This window comes from Hypomesus transpacificus, chromosome 14 (assembly GCF_021917145.1).
Source record: "Hypomesus transpacificus isolate Combined female chromosome 14, fHypTra1, whole genome shotgun sequence".
Lineage (NCBI taxonomy): Eukaryota > Metazoa > Chordata > Actinopteri > Osmeriformes > Osmeridae > Hypomesus > Hypomesus transpacificus.
In genome coordinates this window covers 14,051,349-14,065,033 of record NC_061073.1, presented here as the reverse complement: position 1 = coordinate 14,065,033, position 13,685 = coordinate 14,051,349, and the positions used below count along the sequence as shown (strand labels likewise).

The 13,685-nt window shown below is 50.0% G+C and overlaps 1 protein-coding gene across 1 annotated transcript in view; it reads right to left on the bottom strand.

The window, feature by feature from the left end:
• Nucleotides 1-13,433, bottom strand: part of mical3a (microtubule associated monooxygenase, calponin and LIM domain containing 3a) — a 66,623-nt gene extending 53,190 nt beyond the window's left edge. The window contains exon 1 of the mRNA XM_047033386.1: nt 13,160-13,433. The gene's annotated coding sequence lies outside the window, so the exon portion shown is untranslated. The remainder of the gene's footprint in view (nt 1-13,159) is intronic.
• Between the last annotated feature and the right edge of the window lie 252 nt (nt 13,434-13,685).

The following is a 13,685-nucleotide window of genomic DNA, read 5'->3' as shown; positions in this document are numbered from 1 at the left end:
CCAGGAATCTATTGTGTCTGGAGAAGTGGAAGTTGCTGAGCAATACAATCGCGCCAGATCAAAGATGATCTTACTGATTAAAGAAGGAATGAGGCATGTTTAGAGAAGTCAAGCAGGGCCGGTGTCTTCTAGAATCACGACCGCCACATCTTGACAGTGATCATAGCTGCAGTCCTCTCAGGATTAAAGGTCATCTGCTGCCTCAGTCATCACAAGGACATTCCACAAACGGAACCTACATTCGGAACAGGTTGTCCTGGTTGTATTGGCAGGGGTTTGCTAATTAACCAAACCACAGGGGTCCGCAGGACGTCAACTGCCTCCCGTTGACTGAAGGAGAAACCTTTCAGGAGGAAGCTTATTAAACAGAGCTAATAGGACCATGTAGACGCACAACCCACTGACAGGAGATGAGTTATTATCACACCTCAGAGTGAACAATCCACAATCTCTCAGCAGGTGCCATGAAACTGTGTCTTGTGGCACTACCCACCTTTGTCTCTCCCTCCCTCCCTCCCCCCCTCCCTCTCTCTCTCTCTCTCTCTCTCTCTCTCTCTCTCTCTCACTCTCTCTCTCAGCACTCCTCTTCTCTCCTAAAGGAGCTTGCCAATGACACCACTGTCACTGGAATGTGACTGATTGCTTCAGACAAAGGGCTGCTTACCTCACTCAGGGAGGTTGCACACACAAACTGTTTTCTCTGCATAACAAAGGATTCAGGCATGGTGTCATTCACGCAGGCTTCAAAGACAGGCGGGTGCATGACAGGATCAAAGATAACCAATACATTTGAGAGAGGATTGCCTGTTTGAGCACACAGCATATCTATGAAGACGGATGATAAAGAAGGGTTAGTACTTACTGAGGAATGGTAGGAGGCAGGTGTGAACCATTGATATTCTATCTTTAATTGGTTTATATCTCTGTCTCTCTTTCTCGTCTTGCTTCCTTCCTATTCCCTTCTCAACACAGCAAGATGCTGCCTGGACCAGGGCACGTCGTCATGGAAACCGGTAGAGGGAGGGGGATGCTCACTCCCATGTGATTCTGTCTCCCTGTGCTCCGATTGGCTACAGTCAGGGAAGGAGGCCCTTCCTCCGGGCGATGACATCACATACCTCCTGGTTGACAAAGGGAGGGTTGCTCCCAGGCAGGCAGCGAACACACTCCCACACACACAATAGGCATCTTGAAGGAAAAGGGCGGAGTCACCGGGAGTCAAGGTAGCCTGAAATGACTGACTGCCTGACTGGCTGCTTAAATGACTGGCTGTTGTTATGGGGCGCGGCACACACAAGTTAGACGTAGATCAATCCACATGGCTGCGTGTGTGTCCTGTGATGGAGCCAGCTCTGGACACAAAGCATGCTGCAGCCTTGTGGAGCAGCAGAGGACAGGCTACAGAAGGACCACAGCAGCAGGCCTCTCGTGTTGCTGCTTGACCCTCTGCTGCCCCTCCTGCTGGAGCAGACTATTTATACCCCTGCTGAAGGAACCACCCAGTTGCTCTGCTCTGTTTCCTTCTCAGCTATGTGTAATATTCCACTCTGCGTGTGTAAGGCAGGCATCTCCACAATGCACATGACAGTATCTGTATCGCAAAGGTGAGTGGAGGGGGAGGGTGAAAACACTATTTATTTCATTCTCTCTGTCTCTCCCTCCCACTCTCTCTCTCTCTCTCTCTCTCTCTCTCTCTCTCTCTCTCTCTCTCTCTCCCAAATAAGTGGCATTTAAACAAGTAGATGTATTTCCTAAACAGTTAGATTATACTTTTAATACACACTAACACTTACCAAAAAAACAGATTTGCCATGGCTAGTCAAAAGCCCAACAACAAATGGACCCTTACAAAAGTCAGGCTGCTGAGCGGTCTAAGTGGCATAATTACATGATGATAAGAGTCTGCTGTACTCTGTGCTGTGCATATGGAGAAACTTTCTTAGACTGGAACACTGAACTGAGGCTTGGACCAGTAGGATCATTTACTGAACAGCACTTACGATGGCGCAGAAAGAATGGAAAAAACCCAATCTTTAAGTGGAGATAGAAATAGAGAGAATGAGAAAATAAGAGTTGGACATTGGGATTACATGCTTCATTGGCATGCGGTTGTCTCTGTCTCTTCCTCTCTCTTTGTGAAGGTGGATGTCTCTGATCATGGTCCAGAGTGTTCTCCAAGTCCCCTAGACGGAAACCAGACACTGATGCACAGATAATTGCCTCTGATTGGACAAGCCTGCCAAAGCTGGAGAAAGTGGCAGCATTTCCAGGACACAGCAGTGAGGTCATGCTGTAGCTCTGTCCTTACCAGGGACACAGGCCCTGTTTCAAAACTCTAAACATGCACACTTTGATCCTCTCTGGTATACATAGTGACTATGGTATACAAAATACATAATCACTCTTCTAACATGATTGTAAACATGTATCCAGCCATAAGGAAATAATGATGAATACACAGGGCCCAGTATAACATCATCATCTCACCCTCTGAGTCACAGACAAAGCCAATCTGTATTCTGTCAGACTTGCTATAGAACCCGATCAGATTACATCTCCAAATAAACACTCTGTCTACTGTTCACAAACAAATACATGAAACAAACTTGCACCCATACTTTCTTGTAAACTTCCCAGGGTTTTGAGGTAAACAACAAATGAGCCTTTTCCTTATCTCTGATCTGTCTTCAATACAACCGACATACTGTGTCTGGCTGGCGGGCATTGGACGTTACCAAGGCTGTCAGAGCCAATCAGTGAGCTCGCTCTAGCGCCTGCACTCCCCAGCCTGGACCATGAATAATGCAGCTTAGATCCAAGGTAATAACTGGCCACACAGAGTGTTAGGAACATTAATAAAACATTGTCCAACTGTCAGCACCACGCACATTCTAAACAGGACAGACAGGCAAGCTATGTGAATGTACACTTCAGCATGTGCATTGGATATGCAGTGGATATGCAGTATGTCTATGAATTGTTGTGTTTGGAATCCATTCCCCTGAACACATCCTCTGAAAACGCCTGCGCACGATGTGTGTCCTCAGCTCAGCATGTAGTTCAACTGAGAGCTGCAGTTTGAGAGCTGGCAGTACCATGGAGAACCTTCCCACATGATGCCTGAAAGGCTGAAACATGCATTAAAGAGTGGTCCATCCAGTCTGTCATACACACACACACACTCACACACACACACACACACACACACACACACACACACACACACACACACACACACACACACACACACACACACACACACACACACACACACACAGTCTCTAAATCATGTTATCTTCCCTGCTCTCAGCCTAGTGAATGTTCTCCACTTGTTTTCCACTCATACTGGTGTTTCCAGAGCAACAGCAGTGAGATCATCTGCTGCAGCAGACTTCCTCCCTTCTCAAGGTCACAGGCCCAGTAGAGGCAGGCTCTAATAGAGGCAGGCTCCAGTAGAGGCAGGCTCCAACAGAGGCAGGCTCTAATAGAGGCAGGCTCCACACTCTGAGTGATGCGACATCCTGTTCTTCACAACACCCCGAACCATTTCCTCATCACAAAGATATTATTGACATTCCACGGATGACTTACATGATCCAATCATAGGACTCTGTGGCTACATACACAAAGGTACACCAAGTCCTCCAGCCTGTCCTTTCAGTCATACATAACTGTACACTTCTACAGTCATACATAACTGTACACTTCTACAGTCATATATAACTGTACACTTCTACAGTCATACATAACTGTACACTTCTACAGTCATATATAACTGTACACTTCTACGGTCATATAACACTGCACACACTGTTAGAGGAAGGTTGTGAGTTCCTGCTGTTGGGTTCATGTTCTAGCTCCATGTCTGTGACACAGCGCAACCCAGTCCTGTCTCCCTGGGTGTCAAATAGATCATTTACATACTCATGCACCAATTCAAATGTATTGTCCTATGTACAGGATACACAAGTATACAAGTACAATGAAACGCTTTGTGCCACTGAGCTACCTACAACAGTGCAGTTTTTAATAATCAAATAGATATTTGCGGATAATAATAACAATAAAAGATAGAAGATAAGATAAGAATAAAAAATACATAAAAAATAAACAATATCATACACTCACTGACCCACCACCCCCACCCAGGATGGTAAAGGATGTGTGTGTGTGTGCATGTGTGTAATGATGATGACAGTAGTGATAGTGATGGGTGTGCTCATCATAGGCCAGCCATTAAGCTGCTGTCATGGGCCAGTGAGCCCACAGTACTGCAGGGTCCTGCTGGCTGCAGGCTGCAGCTGGGATGCTCCCAGAGAGAGGGGGGAGGGGGGGGATACTGCCACATGGCTGTGAATATTTAAGACACAGACCCTGGCAAGTGTAAACCTCTAGTCTGTGGTCTTAATGTAAGGAGTGAGCATATGATTTAGGTATCTGGGGTGTGGAAGGCTGGAGGAGGGAACACATGACACCTTAGTGGGCCAACTGGTTTAGTTGAATCTAGCTTAACCAAACAGCCGTGTGACTCAGGAAGATCCTGCCCCCCGAGCCAGTGAGCAAACATACTTTCGAGGAAGACATTAAAACAAACATTCACCTGATCTGCAGGATCATGTGTATCTGTTGAGAAAGCTATTAAAACAGGCCCTCATGGAAATACATGGATGAGACCACATAGCAACACAGAGGGAAAGCGGACTCACAGGTTATGTCATGATGTGCACCCTCGATTTCCTGCAGTGGTCACTATTTTAAATCTGGGAGGACCTGCAACGTGAACATTTCATTTCCTCTACAGCGATGGAGCCGAGCCCTGCGAAAACACTCCTTAATCAACTCCAGTTTAGAAGAAGACAAGGAGGACAAGGAGAAATGGGAGCACAGAAAACAGAGACAGAAATACGGAGAGAGAGAGAGAGCGAGAGAGAGAGAGAGAGAGAGAGAGAGAGAGAGAGAGAGAGAGAAAGAGAGAGAGAGCGAGAGAGAGAGAGAGAGAGAGAGAGAGCGAGAGAGCGAGAGAGAGAGAAGAAAGAAAGACAGTCTTTGCTGTCCAAGGTCTGTGTTTAGAGGAGACCTCAGGCCAGACCAAGCCTGTGGTTGAGCTGACATAGCAGCCGTGGTCCGACAGGGACCAGCCCAGCTACGTGCAGACTTCACAGGACTTCAAAAGGGCAAAGGTCAGAGTTCAGAGTTGTAAACTTAGGTGACTTAGGATATCTAATAGTGATTGAGACCCCTGGGGTTACCAGGATAGTGTTACTGGTAGTGTGTGTGTGTGTTTGTGTGTGTGTGTGTGTGTGTGTGTGTGTGTATGGAGGGGGGAGGGGGTGATGTTGGAGAGCTGGTGCCTCTCGGTCAGTCTTTATATCCAAGTTGCTGTGAGGGCCCTGGCTCAGACACAGTGAGAAACAGACACATGGTCTTTTCATGGTATTGATCCAGGGGCCAGGGAGAGACAGCCAGGCTGGACAGTAATTGAATGGGGAGCAGCTGCTCTGCTGGTATCTCTGTCTGTCACGTCACCATTAGGACAGACATGAGTGGACTTGAGACAGGAGAAGGCTTTCACTAGGATTAATGTTGAACTCCTACCTCTCCCTGCCCCACCCCAGCACTCTGTTCCTGAGTAAACAAGCACTGCTCTGATTACTAATTGGCCATCTTATTCTATTAGGACTCTTAGGTTTACAGCATGTGCTGGCTGGCAATAATGCACTGTCCAGCTAATAAAATACACAACATGTGTTCCAAGCAAACAACTGTGTTCAATTGACAAAGGGACATACATTGTCGATGTCAAACATACATTGTTGATGTATGTCCAAACTGTCGTATGCTGAAACAAGATTCTCCCTTCCTTCTTTTCTATGCTATAATTGGTCTGTGCATTCTGTTTGGGTGGGGGCATGTACTGTACGAGCAGTGTGCTCAGTGTCAGAGCAAGCTGAGCAGGGCTCGATGCGCGCACCAGCTGTGTACTCTCAGCTAACCAGCCGGCGGTCTGCCGAGTGCGACATACAGGGTTTTATATACGCTCAGTCGCCATAGCAACCAGATCTTCCTGCCGAGGCCTCGGTGAGGACACAGAGCCCTGTTGGCTGAGATGCCTGTGATGATGTCACACGCCCATCCACCCCCCCACCACCACCACCACCGCACGCACAAAACACAGCGACTCTGACAGAGGGAGAACGTGTCTTCCTGATGGGTGGAGATGAACACCAAAGCAGCGTACAGGTTTTTCCCCCGGATGCGTCTCTGGCCTCCCTCCAGCTGGAGCGGGCCCAGGCTTACATAACGGAAACACCCTGAAGTCACCGCACACGGCTCCTGTCCCAGAGGAACACCCTCTGATTCATCTGCCATGTTTTGTTCCTCACGGACAGCCCTCAGACATCAGTGGCGAGGGGAGAAGCCGCCCGCCTCGGCATGGACGGTCCCACGTCTCTGCTCACACAGACTGGCTCGCTCTCAACGTGGCCCTTCCACTCTGGGTCCACCACCAGAATTTTAATTGCATTCTTGACCACTGCCAACTAGTTTGGTACCCTTTGCCATAGTGTTCTCTCTCTGTGTCTCTCTCTGTGTCTCTCTCTCTCTGTGTCTCTCTCTCTCAGTGTCTCTCTCTCTCTCTCTCTCTCTCTGTCTCTCTGTATCTCTGGATCTCTGTCTGTCGCTTTCTCTACCTCTCTCTGTCTCTCTCTGTCTGTCTTTGTCTCTCTCTGTCTGTCTTTGTCTCCCTCTGTCTCTCTCTGTCTCTCTCTGTCTCTCTCTGTCACTCTCTGTCTCTCTTTGTCTCCCTCTGTCTCTCTCTGTCTCTCTCTAACTCTCTGTCTCTCTCTGTCTCTCTGCCTTTCTCTAACTATCTGTCTCTGTCTGTCTCTCTATCTCTGTCTCTCTCTCTGTGTGTCTCTCTTTTTCTCTTTCTCTCCACAGTTCCACAGTGACCTCAGATCCCAGCACAGAGGGTAGGCCTGCTTCAGAACCACCACACACTGACATGTTTGCTTTGATCCTCTCTGCCAGGGAAACAACAAAAGAGGCTTCGACATAACAGCATTAAAGAGAAATGATTTTGTAACTTAGAGTTGACCTTGATTTCTCACTGCAGATATTAGCTACACTGTGGAGATGGCACACATTCATTCACAGCTAACGTTTCAGTTCTCACTGATGTTATAAAGGTATGTTGACTCCGTACTTCTCTACCAGACATGGTAGAGTTCATGGTTTAGCTATGTGGAGGTGGAACATGATACAACGTGGCAATGATGAGCAGGTTTAGAATGGATGGCCAAGGACACATACACGCACACACACTCCACCTGAAACTCATTCAGGTTTTGTCCCCTGCAATCACATGATCCCCAGAGACAATGACACTCAAACTGAACGGTGAGTTTGACTCCTATACTGCAGTGTAGGCCCAAGTCTCTCCCCTGTTTCCAGAGAGACGGCCCCTGGGCCAGTGTTTGTCCTGGATACAGTATGCTGCCCACAGCCCACTTCCGCCTCAGCCTGCCTGGGTTGACTTCAGACGTTAAATGAGAAATTCCAGTATGGATATTACGTATTACAACGACAAAGTTGACTGTAGAGTGACATGCCAGAGAGGTAGAACATCTCATGTTATCTTCCTGTACACACACGCATACACCTCCACACACACACACACAAACACGCACACAATCTGCTGCAGCTGTTCAAATATTGTGACATGTGATCGCAAACCGACACAAAGGGGTCCTTTAAACAGGCTTGCGAGACAAAGACAGAGGGAACAGTCTCCCCCTCCCCCTCCCCCTCCCCCTCCCCTCCGCCCCCTTCATGCTGCTCCCCACCTCTGGACCACAGGCCTCCAAAGAGACGCATTGTGTTAGCCAGTTACCTCACATATCATGGCTCAGCCTCAAACACACAAACGTGCACCCGCACGCACACAGAGACACACACACACAGACAGCCTCCCCCAAGGCAATTACACAAACCAACCCACGTCAAAATTAGAGGAGTAAGATTATCTCCTTTACAGCCTGTGTTGAGTGAGCACTACAACCACAGGTGGTTCGAAACAAGACGAACACAGAGGATGGAGTTACTGTAGTTAGTGGATCCTTAGCAACATAACACAACAGAACTGAGCTGCTTTTGTGTAACACCCTGCTCACCAGTCTGGGACACAGTGAGGAGCTCACCCCCCCTCCAGCTCCGACAGGAGCTCGTACCAATCTGTCTCCTGTGATCTCCTGACACAAGGATCCAGTCATGAAGTGGAACCCTCCCAGAGTTCTAGAATCATCCAGTCCAAGAAGACAACAAGCTTGAACAGCAAGTTATGCAAGCACCCAGTCCCTGGGTCAACATCCTTACAACCAACTGATGTGTGTATATCAAACTGAAAGCGGATTGGTTTGTAGAGAGAGTAAAGAGCCCATGTGTCTTGAGAAGGGAAACCATGTCATGGTCCAGCTATGCTGATAATCCGTGTCCCAGGGATGACATCAGGGCCGGAGAGGCCTTGTCTGTCAGTTCTGCTTCTACTCTCCCTGATAGTCTCCAGGCTGGGGGGGCCGTCTTGGGGGTGGGAGGGGTGGGGGTGCAGGATTCAGCTCCTGCACCAGCTCGGCAGAAACCCACCAACACACCTGCCTGCTGGCTTCGGACAAGACTGAGTCGGACTGAGAGCAGTCCACAGGTTTGGAGGTTGACTCACAGAGAGATGGAACCAGGGATCTCAGAACAGCTGTGCTGTCCCTGTCCAGTAGATAACTCAAGATAGAAACACTATGTCAATCTCTATGAGTCTGTGTATTCATCCTAACATGACTGGTTATGCCTTGTGGGTTCCTGAATGTGGTAATGGTGAGAGCACAGGGAGCAGACTGCTCTATAGGCAGAGTCAGAGCAGTGGAACCGGTCTTGGGAACCCAGAGGAGCACAGAGGTCTGTGGGAGTGATTGTCTGCTCAGGACAGCTCCAGGAAAATACAAAGTCGATTGCTCTTCAGAAAAAATAATAATCTTTCTCTGGTATTAGAGTTACTGAACAGACATGGAGAGACATAACGAAAAGAGACAGAACCAGGGTACAGTACTGGATTACTTTTATGTTCAGGAATGAGAGAGGGTGTGTTGAGTCAGTTAATAGTAACAGCATGAAGCCAGGCGATCTGTGTGTGTGTGTGTGTGTGTGAGGAGGGGCAATGTTCTGGCCCCGGTCACCTTTTCTGGAGTGTAACCTCAGACCTGACGTTTTCTGAGCCCAGGGGATATGTGTGTGTGTGTTTGTGTGTCTGTGTGTGCGTGTGTGTGTATTGATGAATCATGTTTGGCTTGAAGCAGTGATGATGACTTCAGCGCTGATGTAAGCTCATAGCTGGGTTCTCTTCCACTCTGCCCTGCCTCTCTCCAGGCCCGTGGGTCCCGTGGCAGAAGACAAGGTCAGAGAAGAAAAGACATCGCTGTTAAACAGAGGGCAGAGCAGCGGTTCAGTCGGCGCCGAACTGTCACAACTCAACCGTTCACTTTCTGTTGATTTACGTTCAGAAAATAAGCATGTTGAGGAATAGTCTTGTAGGTTACGTAACATAACTTGTCTCAGGTTGAACTCTTTATTGACTACACACCGCGAATGGAGCACCAACTGAGGGATGTGCAGCTACAAGGTTGCCGCCATGTGTGTGTGTGTATAGAGCCTTGTGTTTGTTTAAGTGTTTAAGTGTGTGTGAGGGGAGTGGTGGGTCTCCCAGCCTCAGATCCTGGAGCTCACAGACTGTCTCTGAGAGCCCCATCTCCTCCAAGCCCACCCCTCACCAGGCGCACTCCATCCCTGGGCCTGGCTCTCCTTATCCCTGAAGGGCTGTGCTAAATGCCCCTGAGCATGCTTAGACACCACGCTTCCCAGCATGCTCAGAGCTCAGGCTGATGGGAGGAAGAGCAGAGGGGCCTAAGGGGACTCTTTCAGTCCTTCCCACTCAGACAATCAGCTGGGGTACTGAATGGATTACTGGAAAGGGCTTCTATGTGCAGCATATTTGGGGGAGGGAGGGGGGGGGGGCTGGCTGTTTGTGAGGGACCTTGTTACAGCCCCTCCCTCAGTCTGTTAGTGTAACTGACACCCCGTCTTTCAGACAGATGATCTTGGTGGGATTTTAGGGGACAGCTGCCCTGGTGTTATGGGGTCAGTTTGGTCTGAACCTGCTACCCTTCTGCGTGTGTGTGGGTCCAGTGTGTGTCCAGTCTGCGTGTGTGTGGGTCTCCCAGACCCTATCCCCCATCTCCATGTTCTTGTGGTGTGTATATTTCGGACTCAGCTCCAGTGTCCTGGCATGTTTGAGTGCAGCATTTATGCGTGACCCGACCACCCCCCACCCCCCTCCCCACCCCCCCCAGCCCACCACTCCAGTAACACGTTTTTATCCATTAACAGTCTTCTGTCTCCCCTCTCTCCCCTCTCGTGTTTTGAAGCAGCGGACTTCTGCCCCGCCACCCCCCACCCCAACCCCCCGCGCCCCCCCCCCCCCCACCCCCCCCCCTTGAGGACCCCTCCGTCGGCTAGACTTCATGGGAGAGGATTACGTCTGGCTCCTGGTCAGGGGCACACTTTGAACGGTCTTAACATGTCACACACTCATACACACATGCAAGCTCACCCTCTCTTTCACCCTGCGCACAGTCTACTACCGGTGTTCATCGTCCCGAACGCTCATCGCAGAAGCGGGCCCCCCGCCTCAGGACGACGCTGCAGAGGCAAAGGAGGAAGCGGAGGAAGAGGACCAGACGAAAGGAGAGCTCGGAGGGAGATCAAGAGGGCGAGGCAGTGCAGAGATCGAGGCAGCCCTGCCAACGTGGCCTGCTTCTGCCAGTGGATCAGAGGTACAGCGCTAAGAGGCAGTGACAGTGGTGCCAAGTGTTAGAAAGCATTTATCCGACTGTGTGTGTGTGTTGTGATGACGGTAGCACAACGTCCGGGTGTTGGAGCCGGTGTGAGAGTGAGCTGTTCCCCGCCCTGGGGGGGGAGGGAGCAGCTGAGATAAGGGCCAGCTGCTGGACTGACTGGCAGCTCAGATGAATGACAGCTATTCACCTCCTCCTCAACATCACATGAGCTCTGCTCTGCCTCCCACTCAGCCAACAGGCACACAATATCCCACTCTGTACCACGGGACTAGTAGAGGGAGAGAGGGGGAGACCGAGGGAGGCAGACAGAGAGAGTGATAGAGAGAGATAGAGAGATAGAGAAAGAGAGAGAGAGTGATAGAGATGGAGAGAGAGAGAGAGAGAGAGAGAGAGAGAGAGAGAGAGAGAGAGAGAGAGAGAGAGAGAGAGAGAAAGAGAGAGAGAGAGAGAGAGAGAGAGAGAGGGAGAGAGGGAGAGAGTGAGTGTTCAGTAAGCCAGCCTGCCTGTGCATCTCTCAGCTTTGTTCCAGTCAGCTGTTGTGCCAACACAACCTGTGCTAGGGGTCCATGTTTTGCCTCCATATTTCCCTCAATCCCTCCCCTTGCTCCCTCCCTCTCTCCGGCTCAACGCAGATACCCTTTATAAATGCGTCCTCTTCCAAACACTGAAGAACATTTGAGATATGGCCTAATTACAGACCTAGATAACCTGTGTAGGGGGAGCAGGGAAACCAGGAAGTGGGGGTAGGAGTGGGAGGGCACAGTGGAGCCCCCCTGCTCTGAGGGGCAGATCACTGCTCTGAGGGGCAGATCACTGCTCTGAGGGGCAGATCACTGCTCTGAGGGGCAGATCACTGCTCTGAGGGGCAGATCGTTTAGGAGGGAGGAGAAAAGGAGCCAGAGGCTGAATGGCCGCCCTCCTGCAGCCGTCGTGTCTTTGGATAAACAGCTCCGCTAATGTCTGGGAAGGAAGCAGGGAGCATTCAGGGGAACAGAAGCAATCTTACTGTCAACATGAGCAGGGCTGTGGAGGCGTTTTGGGACGCAGTGTGGGGGCAATATGGAGGCAGCGTGGAGGCAGTATGGACACAGTACTATGGAGGCAGCGTGGAGGCAGTATGGACACAGTACTATGGCGGTTGTATGAAGGCAGTATTCTCCCTGACAGCCTCAGAGTTGCAGTACAGATCCAGGACCAGCTAATTCATCTAGATCAAGCTGAATCAGGGCAGTACCAGGCCTCTCTTAAGATAGATAAGTACTTTATTAATCCCAATGGGAAATTGCGGCATTACAGCTGTCCAGATAAAAAAGAAAAACCATAATAAAAAGACACAAAAAGACAAAGGTTACCAATACAAAACACACAAGACACACCAGTTCAGACCACTGTACTGTATGTCCATTCTCTGTGATCAGCAGTGTGGGAGGTCAACAGGAATGTGTACACTGCAGAGAACAAGATGACTGGTGCTGCAGTGGGTCTGTCAGCGGCCTCTCAGTTTCGACCTTGCTTCTTTTCTCTCTCTCTCTCTCTCTCTCTCTCTCTCTCTCTCTCTCTCTCTCTCTCTTTCTCTCTCTCTCTCTCTCTCTGTCTCTCTCTCTCTCTTTCCCTCTTTTCCCATCTCTCCCTTGCTCTCTCCCCCTCTCTTCCCTGCTCCCATTGATTACCAAACAGCAGCAGCAGCAGCAGGACTGTAAAGCTATGTAAGAGTGCAGCAGCAGAGGTACTGTTGGATAACACACACACACACTGACACCTGACACACACACACACACACTGACAAACACACACACACACATACCCAGGTAAACACAGAGGAAGTGGGTGAGAATCTTCCTACGTAAATACATTTGGGCTCCTACACGGCTGCCATGAACTTCTCACAGAGCAAGCCCCAACAACAGCAGCGTCCCCTGACAGCCGTCCTTCCGGACCCACCACAGCCTTCACAGCACCACCACAACACCGCTCAGCGCGTGGAACATACCGGAGGAACACACACTGCAGGATACACTCACACGTTTGTGCCCACAAGCCCTCATGAACCCACAAACACACACACACTTTATGGAGGGTGCATCAACAGATTCTATGTCGAGTACAGATGCCTCCTCGTCCATAAAGATGCGCGTGGTGACACTGCTTCAGAGCACAGCCACATGCAGCACACTGCACAGGCACAGTGTGTCCCCCCCCCCACACAGACAGGAGCCTGACAGATAGTACCCCTCTGAGCTGGAAGCAGAAGCACTTACACGGCGGGATGCTGCTCTGACTCCGATGAAACGCCAGGTATCTTCTCCCCTCGGTGTCTGTGAGAATGGGAAGACGGCTAGAAGCTAGTCCTGCTCTCCTCTTCCTTCTGGGTTTAGCCTGCAGAGGGCGAGCAGCAGACAGATCTGCAGTGCTGGAATACTGTCAGTACGCTGATGCCTCTGCTGCTCTCTCTCTCTCTCGCTGCTCTCTCTCTCCTTTCTCTCTCTCACTGCTCTCTCTCTCTCTTTTTCTCTCTGCTCTCTCTCTCTCTCTCTCGCTGCTCTCTCTCTCTCTGCTTTTCCAAGGTCAGTAGAAAGTTCCGCCTTGCTGTGCCAAGCTCCACCCTCTGGGCAGCAGTCACTCAGCCCCCCTCCCACCTCTCTTCTTCTTCCGACCACTATTCTCCTCCAAATCTTCCTCCCCTCACTCAATCCCCCTCTATCATTCTGCCCCTATTCTGCTCCCGCCCACCTCCTATGCAGTAATTACCATCATGAGCCAGATTAACCCTGGGTGTGCCTGTGT